The sequence below is a fragment of the Dreissena polymorpha genome, chromosome 9 (assembly GCF_020536995.1).
Source record: "Dreissena polymorpha isolate Duluth1 chromosome 9, UMN_Dpol_1.0, whole genome shotgun sequence".
Lineage (NCBI taxonomy): Eukaryota > Metazoa > Mollusca > Bivalvia > Myida > Dreissenidae > Dreissena > Dreissena polymorpha.
The window spans coordinates 89,804,020-89,821,425 of NC_068363.1; positions in this window are offsets into that span (position 1 = coordinate 89,804,020).

Sequence of the window (17,406 nt, forward strand, 5' to 3'; positions counted from 1 at the left end):
GCATAATACGTATGATTGTATGCATTTTCTGTTATTTGGATTCTATTGTTTAACGAGTTTCGTAGGTTTGAAATGATGGGTGCGAGGGTGTTAATGTGACTGTTTATTCTAAGTTGTGTTTAATAGCATAAACCCGAACAACGAGATTGACGAGGAGAATTTATTTTATGTTTCGATATAATAATGCTTGTACATCTACCATAAGGGTCCTGCTCTTGATTTAAACAACAACAACAATGAATAAATACATCTGACATCAGACGCAATATTAATTATCAAATGAATTGAAAAAAAACTAAGAAGTCAATTTGGTTTACACCAATAACAAAATTTGAGCAGTGATTTCTGCCACGAACGTAAAAACGTATAATGTAGTTTGCTTATTTCATCAAAAGATAAGGGATCTCTCTTTATTATAAGTATATTATGTTTTATCACACCCGAGTTTCCAAACGAACACAATACATATTACTTTTATAATAATAGCTAGACAATAATGAAGTATTGGAATTATATGTAATTATTTAAAAATAAAATCCATCTTTTTTATGAAGTTCGCTTGACGTTAGTGTTTGTCTTTATGGCCATTTATAACTTGGGTCGATGAAAGACAAGCAACAGAAAGTACGTTGCTGACATATAATAAATGACCTTACAACAAAGTATGAATGTGATACGTTAAATTATCAGATGAAATTGTATGATGTATTTGTAGATATGGTCCGTTTAATTACTACCAGCTACAAAGACTGTGAATAAAATGTGCATGTGTTACAAGAGCAAATGCTTGTGTATCGCCAAGACCTGTTTTCATATATACAAAGTTATTCTGATAAACACCTTAATTATCTCGGAAGAATTTGCTGTTAAATAATGTATTTTTTTTAATAGAGGTGTCCTACGAATAACGCTTCAAAAAATGTGTTATGGCTTTGTAGCCTTTGTTGTGGCATGCTAGTTTTTTAATTGATTACAAAAACACATTTTGTTGTCATCAGTAGATATGTAGAAAAGCATTGGTATCTTTTTCTGATTTTGATTTCGCTTTTCTTTGATATATGATTTGGTGTCGTGCTAACAGTTATTCTTTCAGTTGATTAAATCGGAGTTCCATATCGTGTAAATTTGTTAAAAAAATACTGTATGTAAAAGACATATGTAGCTGATAGGATACGCATATGCCGCGAACAAACATCTTCCCACATTAGAAATGTGTATGTGTGTAACTTGAGCAATTCCTTCGATTAGTCTCATTGCTGACTTGCATATACATTGAGGTTCGTTCTGTGAAAAATGGTTTTGATGCATGTAAGGTTTATATTATTATAACTAGCAAACATGAAACGTTCCGCCTATACTGAATTTTTTTTTGAAGAAACTTCCTTAAAACGAAAATTTCCATTAAAGAGGAGGATGTCTCCCTGAATAACCTGTGCCAACTTCACAGGCTAAGTTGTGACCAAACTTGCGCACTTGCATTAAACCCGGGTTCAATTAATGTACATAAAGGATAAACCAACATTGTTATCACACACACAGGTTGTCTTATAAAACGATTGCTACTACAGCGATGATACATTTATCTTCGTCAATCTAGCTGACACTCTTCACGGTATTTCATCAGTATTTTCTTAACATGGAGATCAATATACTTCATGTGGCATTAGGAATAGATGTTCAAAAATAACACAAACGTTCATCATTTGAACGTATATATACGAAGAAAAATTTAGTAATTGCTGAAATCGTGTTTTGTCCTAGACAAATACTTATATCGATTAACAAAAGTATACAGCACTCGGCGCTTTTGGGCAACATTCGTCAACCGCGTGTTTGGTTTTCTTTGTCAACCGCGTGTTAGTCTGCACCATGCTGATAAGCTAAAAGCAGCTTAATGTAATCATAAATACTGAGATTCATGCAATTGCGGCTTGATATTAATCACCCAAATTGTAGGCTTTACCGATCAAGCAATACTTTACAATACTATCAAAGCGTTAACATCTCTCAAGAAAGCTCAATTCTAGCAAAGCTATTTGCCGATTGGAAGTGGTAGAACCGAATGTTCAGTGAGCATATATCAAATTTACGCTCACAGTTTTGTTCTCTTTTACATATATCAAATAATGCTATTTCAAAAACAGTGTATGCGACTTTTGATAATTATATGTCGCGTCTCAGTAATACCTTTTACATTTAAGTAAATGTTTGTCTCGAAACGTACTTCTGAATATCCCTTTACAAGCTGTTTACCTCGGTTATCATCCCAAATGTCATATCGTCTCATGATACTGCCATCACAAGAACATCTTTCCAGATTTGAAAGTATTTTTTATAGTATTGTATTTTGAAAATGAGTAACATTTTAATAATAAGATTCAAACTACAAACTAAATTCCATTCATTAAAAAAGTAAAAATAACGGGACATTTTAATACAGTAAGACGCCGTTATTGTACCACGAGGCTCGGCTTTCATCATGTGGTAATAGGTAATAACATTGTAAATTTATAAGTACGACTTTCAGTTGTGAAAAGTGAAAAGATATGTCAAATCATATGTTAAATTGATGTCTTCACGTGGAACTTGGGAATATTCAAAACACAAACTCAAAATGTCGTATCGACATTTAACATGCACTTTAATTTTCAACGTGTCGTATTAACTATTATACTATTAAATATAATATTACAAATATGCTTAGTTCCAATTCTCAAATAATATTGATTTGACAATAAGCCAAATACTCATCCTGCTAATATTTCAACAAATTGTCGTAAATGAGCACGTTTTCATATGATTTAACGAAACACTGATGTGGGTCAAGTCAAAATTAGTCTATTCTGTATTTTCCTAGACCATGATCGAAACCAATGGTAAGGACAGGACGACTATGTTACCATTACCAACCTTTCCAAAACCGAACACTGCAAAAACCATGTTATGACACAAACATACCTAATATTAGTGTATGTTTAAATACTAAAAGACTGCTTCATCTACAAATGCAGAGAAAACGACATCTGTTTAGAAAAATAGTAACTAAAAATTTAAACCACAAATCCATCAAATCACAAGGATTTCACTGGAAATAATGTGTGGGGGCAGATTTGAATAAGGGATTGTGGCGTTTGTCGTTTCTCTCCCTCTTAAGTCGGAAATACAGACTGGTATCGCATGTACAGAGTCGTACAATGGAAACTATGCAAAGGGATTTAATACATGACCTAAATACTAATGCTATATGACCAATGCACGAACTGTTCAACACTTGAATAGAACATAGAAATACAGAAACAACAGCACAACACAAATTTTGAATATAAAGATGACACATTGTTATTTTAGGAGAAATGTGTCTTGAGTATGTCCTTCAAATTAAAGCGTTGTTCATAAAACAACAACATTATTGCGGTATGAGATTTGTGTAACAAGATTCACAATGGAAGCAACGCACTTATTATGCAATACAAATTAAATGAGCTTTGTTTAGACTTTCGCATTCAAACCAACACGTTTAAAATGCCCCCATTCTCCCCCCCCCCCCACACACACACACCAATTGTCTATCGTTTTCCTTTCGCAAACTATGATGGCCGTTCTTCGTGACAAATTTCTGTTAATTAATGGCCAATACATATTCAACATATATTGATTATTTGTAATTGTTTAGTTTTAATGTTCAGAGGGCACTGAAATCTGTTTTGAATGAAGACAATATCATGTTATTTCGTACAGCGACAACCATGATCGATGTATATGACAGTTTTTCTGGTCGTTATCGGTCGTTGAAATCGACCAGAATGAGAAATACATGCTGATATAGATTTAATTTTGCCTTGGCAATATGATTGCACCACATCATTAGTAAAAACAAGATATGTATTTGTCAGAAACACTATGATCCCTTCTGCGCCGCTTTGAAGCTATATATATATATTTGACCTTTGACCTTGAAGGATGACCTTGACCTTGACCTTTTACCACTCAAAATGTGCAGCTCCACGAGATACACATGCATGCCAAATATGAAGTTGCTATCTTCAATATTGCAAAGGTTATGGCAAAATGTTAAAGCTGGGGCAAACAACACACACAACAAACAGACAGGGCAAAAACAATATGTCCCCCACTATAGTGGTGGGGTACACAATTACATGAGAAAACGTCAGCGTTTAAACTTCATTTTTCATAAATTTCATATTTTTTCCGACACGTTTATGCGATATATATCTTTAACATATGCATGATGATTTTACGAGAAATAAAGAAATTGTCTCAGTAAAGTCATACGGCCCTACGATGCAGACATGCAATGATATGGCTTCGCCTAAATCCAGCATTACACATCAGGTCGACTGTTAACATCAACATCAGCAAATGAAAACCCGCAAGTCCCTTTTTTGGAATAATTAAAGTTTAGGTACCGCGTAATCTATAATTATTTAAGTCGTATTTAATGCGCGAAGGCATCTGATATTCCATCTGGCAGTTATACCATCATTCCAGTGACGTATTTTATTGAACTACTCATTAATACTTGTTGGTTCTTTCTGAATCCTTGCTGCAGCTTAATAATGACGCATATCAAGTCGTTGATGCAATGAATATGCCGTAATGAAAGACGCGAAAGCTATGTGAAAGAAAATGTTTTGCAAACATGCAGTGTATACGTGCTGCATTGGGAAAGATTAAATGCATAAATCTGTGACTTTTATTATACTTATAAAATAGACACAAGATTTTCATTAGATTATGTTGAAATGTTTATGGTTGAATGCAATGATCTTGGCATCGTATTTCACTCTTTAGAGCCGGAAATAATTAAGATGAAAAAAATGTCGCGTTTCTGCAATACGGATTCTCTTATTTCACTTGACGGTTTTGACAGGAATTCTCTGTAAAAGGAAATGGATTGCTCTGTAGACAGTTCTAGATTGACGAAGATAATATGTATCATCGCGGTGGTAGCAATCGTTTTACAAGACAACCTGTGTGTGTGATAATATTGTTGGTTTATCCTTTATATACATTCGCATGCCATTATATTAAACTTATACTGTAAGTTCTTTCAGTATTTTATTACAACAAGATGAAATGATCTATTGTTCACTTATGAAACGCATACACCAATCATACTACTAAGACATCAGTAGACTAGAACAATTATAATAATGTACATTATACATATGTGTTTCAACATACACTGAACCATCATTAATATGGGTATTACACTTGTGTCTTGTGTCGTAACGTATTTGTTTTTTATGCAATAGTTCTAAGTCGAGATACTGACGCACATGGCTAGTGATATCGTAGTTCAGATAGTGACGCACAGGATTAGTAATGTTAAACATAGGAGCCATTTCCAGGCTGCTATAACAAGAGTTTTATTAGATTGGAACATGGTGACCGGACCGTGATAAAGTAGGATTTGCTACACGGCATCATATATTTAACAGGAAATAGACACACTCTTAAATAATATGATTTCTCATATTTACGTTTTAATAAACATCATATGAAAGCACACATAAATTGTCCTTCAAATATGTGATCTATCATCTTTATAATCGTTTATTGTTATACATCATAACCTTTCATACACGAAGTAGCAAGAAGTGAACCAAGATACCATATTATTTTACATTATAAGAGTAATAAAATGTTAAGGCACATTTCGATATATGTTCACGTTGAAACGACGTATGTCGAATAATTTTTATATTGCCTGAATACGAACAGAACTCTCTAATCATCGTCGAGATATCAATATACCTCACATTTCTGTATATATTTGTCCGTATTTATGAGAAGCAATCGATTCGTTGCAATCAACAATTATATGTACGCGCGTTAGTGATATTAAGCTGTTAATTACAAAGTGACAAAAGTCAAAGTTATCTCAATTTGAACGTAACTACTTGAAGTTGCAATAAGAATTATAATGCAAAGATCTCGATTTTTATAGCAGTACGACTATACTTCGTTATTTATCATCAAAGTTAATTACTGGCGACAGAGGACTCTTGTATTACAACATGATATTAGTCCATATGTTATAAAAAGGCTTTATACCAACCATTAAACACATGTTTTGAATTTATTTGGCACAAATGAAATGGTTGATGATGAATTATGTTTTTATAAAATTAGTAAAGGTATGTGTTGTTCTCTCTGAGTCACCGATGAAGCTCTAGTGAAAATAGTTTTTATTCCTGCTAAGGGCGTCATTTATTTGTCGAAATTCTGTAAAAAAACAACATATCATAACACAAAATTACTTTTGCATACATAATTGGAAATCTTAATGCGTTTCAGTAGTAATGATAATACAACGAATAAATTACATTAGTACTGCATCCATTATATACATAATATAATTGTTACGTAAGGATTCATGGTTTGCATTATGCTATTACTTTTGAAATTTGAGAAATTAGTATTGTTATATAGCTATACTGGCCCAATAGCAATATACGAACTAGCCACACTTATTGTGTCTGCTTTGTACTTGAATCAGAACACTTTTGATTTAAGCATTCTTATTTTCTCACAAAAAGACGCTGACACCCACGTTATAGCGGTGAACATCACATAAAGCTATTTTGTGTTTGCCTGCGCATAAAGTGATTAATTGTTTATATTATTACCACCAAACGATAGTGATACTGTTGTTACTTTTTATTTGTTCATGTTTACCATCAGCTAGTAAATTATGTTTTGTCTAAGTATCACATCACATCCTGCGCGAGACCGCTTTTGTTAAGAAAACAACTATAACAATATAAACAAGAAACAACATCCAGGTTCAGTTCATATAAACGTTTATGGATTATACGTTGTTCATACAATGACCATTTTTTGTCTCACAATCGGAACATCACGTGTCGAACGTGTTTGTGGCAGCATACAAACTGAAAAAATAAAACAACAATTAAGTGTCAAAAAATTATCCCCAAGGTGCCAACATTATTAGTTCTTGACACTTATGTCCGGAAAAATGTATAATTCATAGGTAGCCATTTCGACGTATTGCAAATTATAAAGAAGTTTTTCCGATGGGCAATAAAGTTTTTTATCCCACTTTTACAGCGAATTCGGTTGATTAAAGCCCCGTTGATTAAATATCATCTATAATCAACGGCAGGAAATGACGTCAATATTTCGACGAAATGACGTCATAAATCCAGCGAAATTATCCAGTCAAACTTATTTTGTTTAAATAAAAAGGTTTACAAATAAAAAGCGGGATAAATAGAATAATAGATTAGTGTTGATTATAGATCAGGTTTATCATGCTCGGTACGAAAACGAAAAAGCACTCGCCAAGGCTCGTGCTTTTTGTTTTCTTAGCCTCGCATGATAAACCTGATCTATAATCAACACTAACCTATTATTCTCTATGTTTCAAATAGATGTCAACTCATTATCAATTAAGTTCAAAAGAAACAATAAACATATTAACTAATAGTTTAGACAGTGTTGATGTTAAAGATGTTTTCAAGACGAGTAATATCGGAATGTTTAATACATCTAGTTTGCAAACAGTTATATGTACATATTCAAATGTAAATCGTACATATACTTAAGACCAATTTAGATATAAATCATTAGACATATCTTGCATAACCAAAAGATTTTCAATTGAATAGAAAACAAATATGTATACATATGTGAGTGAGACATTTGCGTGCAGATGAGAAATATAAAACATATAGCACATGCTAAAGGGCCAGGACATATGTAACTGCTTGTACAGACTATCAGCAGCGGGCACCTGTTTGTCTCCTTACAGTCAACATTTCTAGCTCATAAAGCCATTATATAAACTTAAATGTTACCCTAGCAACGAAGCCGATAACAATTCATATATAAATAATTTAAACTATGCATATATAATTTGTAGAATATATGGGTATGACCTTATGATAAACACATGGATACTGGTACTTACAAATGTTTTTCGTTCTACTTGGCAAACTACTTGGCTTGACTTTCACTTACTTGTGAAATGTTTACGAATTAGTGTTAAATATTCCATGACCCTTACTACGAACAATTCGATTGAAAAAGAAAAACCCCATTTGAACGTTTATCACAATTTATGACGACATTAAACTGCTTTTACCGCACGGATTAAAGAAAGTGTAATATTATTTCCCCAAATCACCCATTTATTCATTATGTCGTCAATCGATACAGTCATCTGTGCAAGAAAATGGTTTCAGGAATAATTGAATTTGATTTCAACCATATAAAGGCGGACGTCTTTTGTTATAATCAGAGTAATGTGAATATCAGAATCCCAACAATATATGTTAAACGAAACTTAAATTTCTGAAAATTAATTTCAAAACGCAACAAGCAGTGCTTTCGTTGTTAATATTTAGTCATAAGTATTACATTGTGAATTTAGAGAAGTACAACATATATGAATGCAAATACGTCGTTGTTTGGCATTTACAGCTGATCTTGTAAGATATGTTAAGAACAAGAGTTTACATCCACATTTTTCACACCAATAATTTGCACAAATCCATTGACGAACCAAACACAACTAAGGAAAGCTCATGCAAAACTTACGTGCTAACAAACACACTGACGATATTTAAAGTCTTAAAATTAAACAATTGTGAGACTTTTTTAGTTAGGAGATGATATTCACATTACTCTGATTATTACAAAAGGCGTCCGCTTTTATATTTTTGATAGTCTTATTCTTACATAGTGTTTGTTTGGATTTCAACAGTTATCTGTAAACAATGGCTATTTGGGATATTATAATTAATCCTTTTTGTGATATTATAATTTATCCTATAAATGGCTTTCATTTAAACAAAGAATGCAGTCATGTGATATTTTGAATAACCTATTGTGACGCTGGAAATGACGTCATAATCAATCTTTGGCATTAAAATATTTGAATGGTGTAACGAATCCAAAACATAAGCGTTTAACTTAGCACGTTAATAGAACATGATATTGCTAGTAACATCAACATTATTAGAAATATCAAGGCGTTAAATACTCACCGAACTTCGTTTGCAGACAATATATCATTCAATATACACAAACAACGCAATTCATATATATTTATAGCTAAATACTACGTGATAAATTGGGTGTTTTATCAAAAAAATATTTTTAAACGTAAGATAGTTTATACGAAATAATGTTTAGTGTATAGTAAAACAATAATTTTAGTTGTGAAATCAGAAACTGATAACGCGTTACTGATAGATAAGCATTTGCTATTTCTCACACATGAATTGTTCGACACTTGTGAAGCTATAAGTTAATAACGTTTTAAAGACTTTGCTGCAAAACTGTTTTGGCAGCATTTACCATATCCAGACTTAAAGGTTGAAATTGCATACGATGAGTTAATGTATCACAAGCATAATTTCTATAACGGTGATTTACGTAATGCTATCAAAGTAGTCTCTGTTCTTTTATCGATCGAAATTATTCATAGCTAGATCAAACACAGACGTCTCTATAGAACTATTTTTACCAATAAAACGAGTTTTACATTGGCTAAATAGGTTTAGATACATCCCGATACGTCCTAGAGGAGCTGATGCATATACAAATGCCTGATTAATATTCATTCATAAATGTATTTGCGAGTATTAGCCGATATCATCAACAGATATCCAACGGATCATTTAAAGGAGGCGTTTATTTTCGTGTAATATCATACAATTCCAAGACTACATTATTTTCTCCTCTAATCAGACGCGTTTTCATTTCTGTTGTTGTCATGGAAACACGTGTGTGATACAAACTCATATTTTAATCATGTAAAAACATAAGTATTCTTTTACAGAAAATCCAATTACATCAGAAATAATTTCATTCGTGGAAAAAACCTCTTCTTTGATTATTACTTTTTGCCATTGTTGCATGCTGTTTATTTGTTTTTTTTCATTATAATATTATTGTATTAGACATATACAATCTTGTAACATGCAAATCAGCGCAGTTTTTTTTATGTTGCGATCGACTGACAAAGCTCATACAATATGTGTTTGTTTAACAACGCATTGTGGCATGCTGCAACACCCAACATAAATTTCATGACAAATAGATAACCATAACGGGCTTACGATACTAGCAGATGAACATATGTGCACAACATTAAATCAAAGCATAAGCATAGATTCACTCATATTTATTAATGCATAAGAGTTTTAAAAGTTGCCCCAATACTTAGAAATGCGAATTGGGCTCGACCATGTATTTTAATAATTTGCAGAACATACAGCTCAAATATTAACTGTTTTCAAATACATATAATGTTTCTTAAGTATTGGCAATAAAATCAGCATTTAAGAAGGGATTGAGAAGACACTAAGATTTAGTTTCCTTGAATTGCCCGTTCGACCTACCAAAATGAATGGTTATTTAGTCCAGACTCGTTGCTAGTAATTATTGTGAATTAACATACAAGACAATGGAAGTGACAATAAAAGTGGAAATTATTTAATAATGCTGCATAAATAAGTTTAGTACTTAACCTGAAAAGATATCACGGTATAAAGGTTGGTTTCTCCTTCTTAACTTATATAATAAACGTAAATAACCGATGATCTAGAATAGAGCGATGTTGCAACAATTCTTGTAAACAAAATGAAATGTCAGCTTGTACCCAGTTGCAAACAACTGTTCACTTAAATGTCAATATAATGTTTACTTGTTGTTATGATTTATATGATAAACCTTTTTTAGAGTTTAAATGATGAAAATAACAACAACATAGTCATAGTCATAATAACATTAAGAATTAAATCTAATTTTCCCGCAACAAGTTCCATTTCCTTTTAGTGTCAACCAAAGTTCATCATTCATAACAACGTGTGTTGCGCTCATTTTCGTTCAGCATCGATTTGGGTAAAAAAAGGTGCGAACTACATTATCAAACCGGCTCACCGAAAATCACAGTGCGTTCGATGTTTGGTGTTTCCCAAAGAAGCCAAAACTGTTATGGTCCAAAACATATGGTATATCCTATTTACGTCAAGCTAAATAATGTTTGGTAGCAAATGTTGCGGTTGTCAGTGATTTTTATACTTTATGGCATGGAGTCGTAAAAGGTAAATGGTTTGATCAAACTAACTTCTTATATTATGAGCAGGTTGATATACAATTATGCATTTACCCTTTAAATAAGCCATATACATACACTTTTAGAAATAAACAAATAATTGAACATAATTTGCCCAATTGCTTGATGGTACCAACCGAAGGGATAAGGACTGAATGAATTTTGGTAAACTAAACAGTTTCATTAGCAGTTTTCATTAAGCAAGAAACAAGTCATCAGTATCGGAACCCATACAAAATGTGTAAATGAAATCTATATATACATGGAAATGTCAAAGTGTTGACATTTTACGGGTAACCACCCTTTTAACATATTGGAAGCATAGTAACGCCACTTACATTAACTGTAAATAACTGACTTATTAGGAAATATATGTTTTTGTAAGACTTTAAGTGTCTTATGTCATTTAACGTTATCTTAAACAAACACATAATTCCCTTTACAGTTTTTGTATACATTGTTATATTGACTGCAATTCATGAACATTGTCTTCAGTTTGAGACTTATACATGCCGTCAGTATATACCCCATCAGCTTGTAAAGGCATTACATATATAATCCGCCTGTTCATATATGCATTCAATATATACCCCTTCATTAAACAAATGCAATAAGTACACACCCCTTCAGTACATATACAAGCAAGTTATTCTGTATAACGTCTTAGATAACATGTTGTTATTCGTCGTAGGTGCCTGATTTATAAAGAGGGTAAATAAATAATTGTTTAACATTATGCGCATAACGAGTAAGTCACATTTGGAAGATACTATCATAAACAAACTAGCAAGTCAAACCAACCATTCCGAATCGGCAATGTTTGATACCAATAGTGATGTTCATCTTTTACTGTTTTCAAGTTATACTCGTACGATCAACCCATTATGAAAGAAATTGTTTCAGCGCTATACTAGGCATTCAATCATCTAATTCCATAATTCGTAATGTACAACCATGTGCATATGACGTATGCTCAATGAGTAACCTCTTTATACTTTTACGCATAAAGCTTTCTTATTGAGTTAGTTGATGCTATTACAACATCAGGGTTGTCTCTTTATTATTGAAACGTGATTGTGTATTATGCCAGTGTGTTGATTAGAATACAATTTACCTAACTTTTATGACAATAACAGCAAATAAGGTAGTTTTGGAATTATACAATATTTGACAATACTAACCGCCTCTTGTATATAGTCAATTGGACTTGTCTTGACGACATAGACAACGCGGCTTGCCTTCTCAACTACATACAGGAAAATGTATTAGGGAACAATGTGTACTCAAGAACGTCTGGACATATTCGGATGTAAATTAAACCAATTTAGACTATTCAAAACTCGTTGTCCGGGCAAAAAGACTGATATAAACGTGTGTTAGGTCAAGAATACCTTCGGTCGAAAACAGATCAGAAAAAGAAAGTACGATGGTAACATTAAGTTGAAGACCGTTCAAGTAAGTATGCATGTATTATGTGAATTTATTAGGTTCATTTTCAATATTTATTTTTAGTGATTTGTAGTTATATAGTCCGTTTAATTACTAATAGGTACATGGACTGTGAATGATATTTGTATGTATTACAATTGCAAGATATATATGTATATATATATATATATATATATATATATATATATATATATATATATATATATATATATATATATATATACATATATAAAATAATGTTTTGCGTTGTGTATATACATTCAATGGTGTTCTCTTAAACATGACACCCGTTAAGTATTTGACTTCGTGATATTTCTAATAAACTTGATGTATCTTGCACATAAAGTAAAGTCAAAGAGTCACCATGACTGTTTGACCCGGATGAAAATGGTTAGGTAATATTAACATAGTGCGTTTACTGTACTTTCTTGACAGAACGGGTCCTCGGCGTTTAAGTGTAATTTCTTGAGAGAATTGATCATCGGCGTTTAACTGTAATTTCTTGAGCGAATGGATCATCGGCGTTTAACTGTACTTGTTAAGATCAATATCTCAAAAATGTCAATAAGTCATTCATAACAGAATGATGCCAATTCCGCGTCTACACTTGTATCTGAAATAGTTATAAAACAAATATTCAGGAAGAAGCATTTTTAAAAATAAGCAGAAGACTGTTGGAGTAAGTTTGATTTCATATGCTGTGCACAATATTAAAAGATCAGCAATTTTTTACATCGCATTGATCAATTTTTTTGTAATATCTGATTTGTTTTATGTTTTTAATTTCTAAATGGAAGAGTCTTTATGCATTAAGCCTTGATATGTTTTATGGTTCAGACTTCTAAGATCGTTAGCGTTTTGCATGTTAGTTTTGTTATTGCCCTTTTTAATAGTTTTTGTCAGTAGATATGTTGGAATTATTGGTCTCTTTTTCTGACCTTGATTTCGCTATTATGTAATAAATTACTTTGTATCGTACTAACAGTCATTCTCCCTATAGATTCAATCGCATCGTGTATACTTATTTAAATGTATTTATTAAAGAAATAAAGATACGTATACGCTGGTTGTAAATTAGACTCAAACTTAGAGCTTTCTTAAACAATCAATAGCTACTTGCACATAATGCATACTGGTTTAAGATTAAAATCCCTATTTTCTTGACTGCATTGATTTTTGATGAAAGTAATAGCCTTCTTAAATGTTGACAAATGTGTCTCAAGACGGATAATCACCGTATGTAGACTGGCCTTAAGCATCATACTGTTCATTGACATTTTCAGAGGTATTACATGTTTTGCTGGTATGTGTTATTGTTTAGTTAAAGACTGTTAAGGTATCATTTTCGAAAAGCTTCTTATCGCTTAGCGGACGCTTGAATAAAGATGTATTATGCTTATAATAGTTTACAGTATTATTAATTGGAAATATATTATTTGCATTTCGTGAATGAAAAATTTGTTCAGATAAATTATTGACTAGAGAACACGAAATATGCCATTGAAGACAACTTTTGACACATCGTTACACATAAAATAACTAGGTTGCATTATACAAAAACTGGTAGATGTGCACATGTACAATTGAAATAAAATAATCCTATCAAACAACGATTATTTTATTGACGTATCATACAACTGTTTTGAAAATGTTTATTTGAGTTTATAAAAAAAATGAAACATATTGGATACACAAATTAAAAACTATGATTCCTAACGGTCTAAATAATAAACTGCTGTATCACATATAGAACATAAACATAATTTACATATACATTTGATGCTTGTCTATTACTATGTTTTTTTATAAATTATATTATTACTAATAGACTGTTGTATCAGCAATGATCCATCTCTGTATTATGTATTATGTAATATTATGTTCTGTATATTTTTCCGCCAAACGACGTTACGTTATTGTATGACGTTGACGTCACTTCCTTTGTATTTGTTTATATTAATGTGCTACTGATGAAGGCTACGGCCGAAACATGTTTAGTACCAGAAACATTTAAATAAAAAGTGACGTGTTTGTACGATTTATTTAATTTTATATTTGAGTTTATAGGAATTCAAACGATTTCCTGACAAGTGATTTTGAGATTAGCATTAACTTTATGGGAACATATATTGCGCAAATGTCCTATCAACAGTTGGACCAAGCGTTGATTTAAGTAGATATAAACTTGTCATTTAATTACTAAATTTATACTATGAAACTTGTTCAAAATCTATTTGGAAATATGGCCTTGAAGTTTGACTTCGACATTTAAACCAGGGACGCGGACTTTGTACATCACCCGTCATTACAAAATGTTGTAAAGATAAAGCAGTAATTCAATAAATTTGTTTTGGTAAATTATGTTGTTACATAAGTTGTCCAACAAGACATAATTGACTTTTGACCTCTTAGCTTGACGTTAAATAAGGCCTTGTACGCATCATACCATTTCTGTGTGTTGACAGTTTGTGGAATTTGTTTTTAAAACTGATTAATTATAAAGTAAACAGTCCCTTCCAGCTGTAACGTTAATTTGACCGTTTGAATCTGTGTCATAGTCTTATTAGTATGGGACCTTTGTCTATAATACAACATTGTGTATCACGCTTTGGAAATTCCGCTCGCACGACTCACATATATGCTGAAGTTTGTAATATAATATTTAGTGATTCATGCAATCTTATAATATTTGGTCAAAATTTATATGAACAATTATGGAGATATTGTGTTAAATTGTCTTCAGCGAGTATTTTACATCGCCAGGTGATTATCCTTTCTGATACGTACATATAAAATAGATAACTGTATTTCACGGCCATATTCAGCTCAAAGCATGCGACTGCGCCATAAATAAAATCTTCCTACATAACAAATACTTAAATATGCTAGTTGAGCAATCCTTAGAAGTATTCTTACTGCTTTCATGAGAAACAATTGAGCCGCGCTCTGGGGACACTGGCCTTACTGCATGCACGTAAGGCGTCATGTCAGATTATCCTGTGAAGTCTGCACGTGATTGTTAAAGAAGAAACTTTCTGCCGAGACTTGACTTGTGTTCAAACGAAATTTCTTTGAAACGAAACATTCCATAAAACTTAAGGAAACACTTTACGCACATGCAGTAAGCACAGATTCCATTTATGTACATAAGTATATGGTAAGTTATCTCATAACAATTGGCTCAATTGTATGATGATGGTAGCTACCCAATACAAGTTCTCAATATAATAATAGCTATATGATAATTCTTGATATATTGAAACATAATGTAACCCGATGTTGTCTATTGCTTTAACGTTGAGTAACGCTGTTAAATTATCTTATAAGACAGAAAGTGTGCACACTTATGCTCATTCACCAATCGTGCTTAAACATAGTTGACAACTTATGGTAATTCAAGGGTATATTTTAACAACTAAGTCTAAACATCGACCATGAAAGTTCTTGATGTGGCGTTTTACAATTGATTTCAGGGATTAAACACACAATTACTGTTTGAATGTATATGTATTAAATCGCATTAGGTTATTGCTGCAAATGTTGTCTTAGACAAAGAATCATTTGATTGACCAATTAAGACCTCTGTGATTTGGGCAATCACCGCAATACGCATGTCAGTCTGAACAAACCTGATAAGGAAAAAAACAGCTTAATATCATCGTAAACAGCATAACTAATGAGATGGATGTTATTGTGATAAGGTATAAATTAATGTAGTCACTACTGATCAATCAATAAATACTAAATACTTCTTTAAGAGCGTAAACATTTCACAAGAAAGCTTGGTTAGTATATTTTGTATATTTAGGAACCTCTAAACATAGATGCGTTGTGTTCTTTGTATGACTTATTGTCTTATAGATTCAATTTAGCCTTGGTGATATGATTTGACCTAAGGATTCGTAATAACTGTGTTATTTAGAAAACAACAGCCTTTAAACTTAATATAACTTAATGTATGTTGGTCTGTAATAACCCTCCATGGTATCGATTCAGAACATGTTTCCAAAAAGTAGTTAAGTAACGCACATGTAGCAATACGCATATGTACCTTTTATCTTTGCAAAAAAAAAATAAGCCAACATGATTTCTATGTTATGTGCAATTCTTTACGAATTATACATATAATATTTAAACCATACAATTTCAACGTTTGTTTACAATGAGGACTAAAGTGTATTATTTTGTCTCCGACACGTATATGATGAGTTTACAAAAAATAAACAACAACACATACACTGTCTTATTAAAGCTACTCAGCATTTCTTTTCAAATATGCATTAAAATTGCTTCGCTTACACCACCAGTATTATTCACTCTGTCTTTTAGCATAAATATTATCGAACGAAGTCCCAATCTCCCGTCTTTTTATTTAATTGAAGATTAGATAGCACATAATCTCGTAATTACTTAGGTCGTATCAAATGCGCAAAGGCATCTGATATTTGAAATGGCAGTAATGACATGATGCAGTGACGTCTTTAATTGAACAACTCATTAGGACTTGTCTGGATCTTTCTGAATCCTGACTGATGATTTATGCTGACGCATATTCCGGCTTTGTTTAAGTCGTAGGTGTAATGAATATGTCGAAATGAATGACACGGAAACCACGTACAAGAAAATATGTTGCATAAAAACAGTGTATATGTGCTGCATTCATAAAGATTCAATGCAAACAACGGAGACTAGTTTCCTTGCAGGCACTAATAGAATAGGCAAACTATTTGCATTATATAATAATGAATTGTCTATGGTTTAATACAATGATCTTGGCATCGTTTTTCACTGTAGTGAACGATAAATAAATGTCGCGTAGTATGCAAAACGGATTCTCTCATTTTACT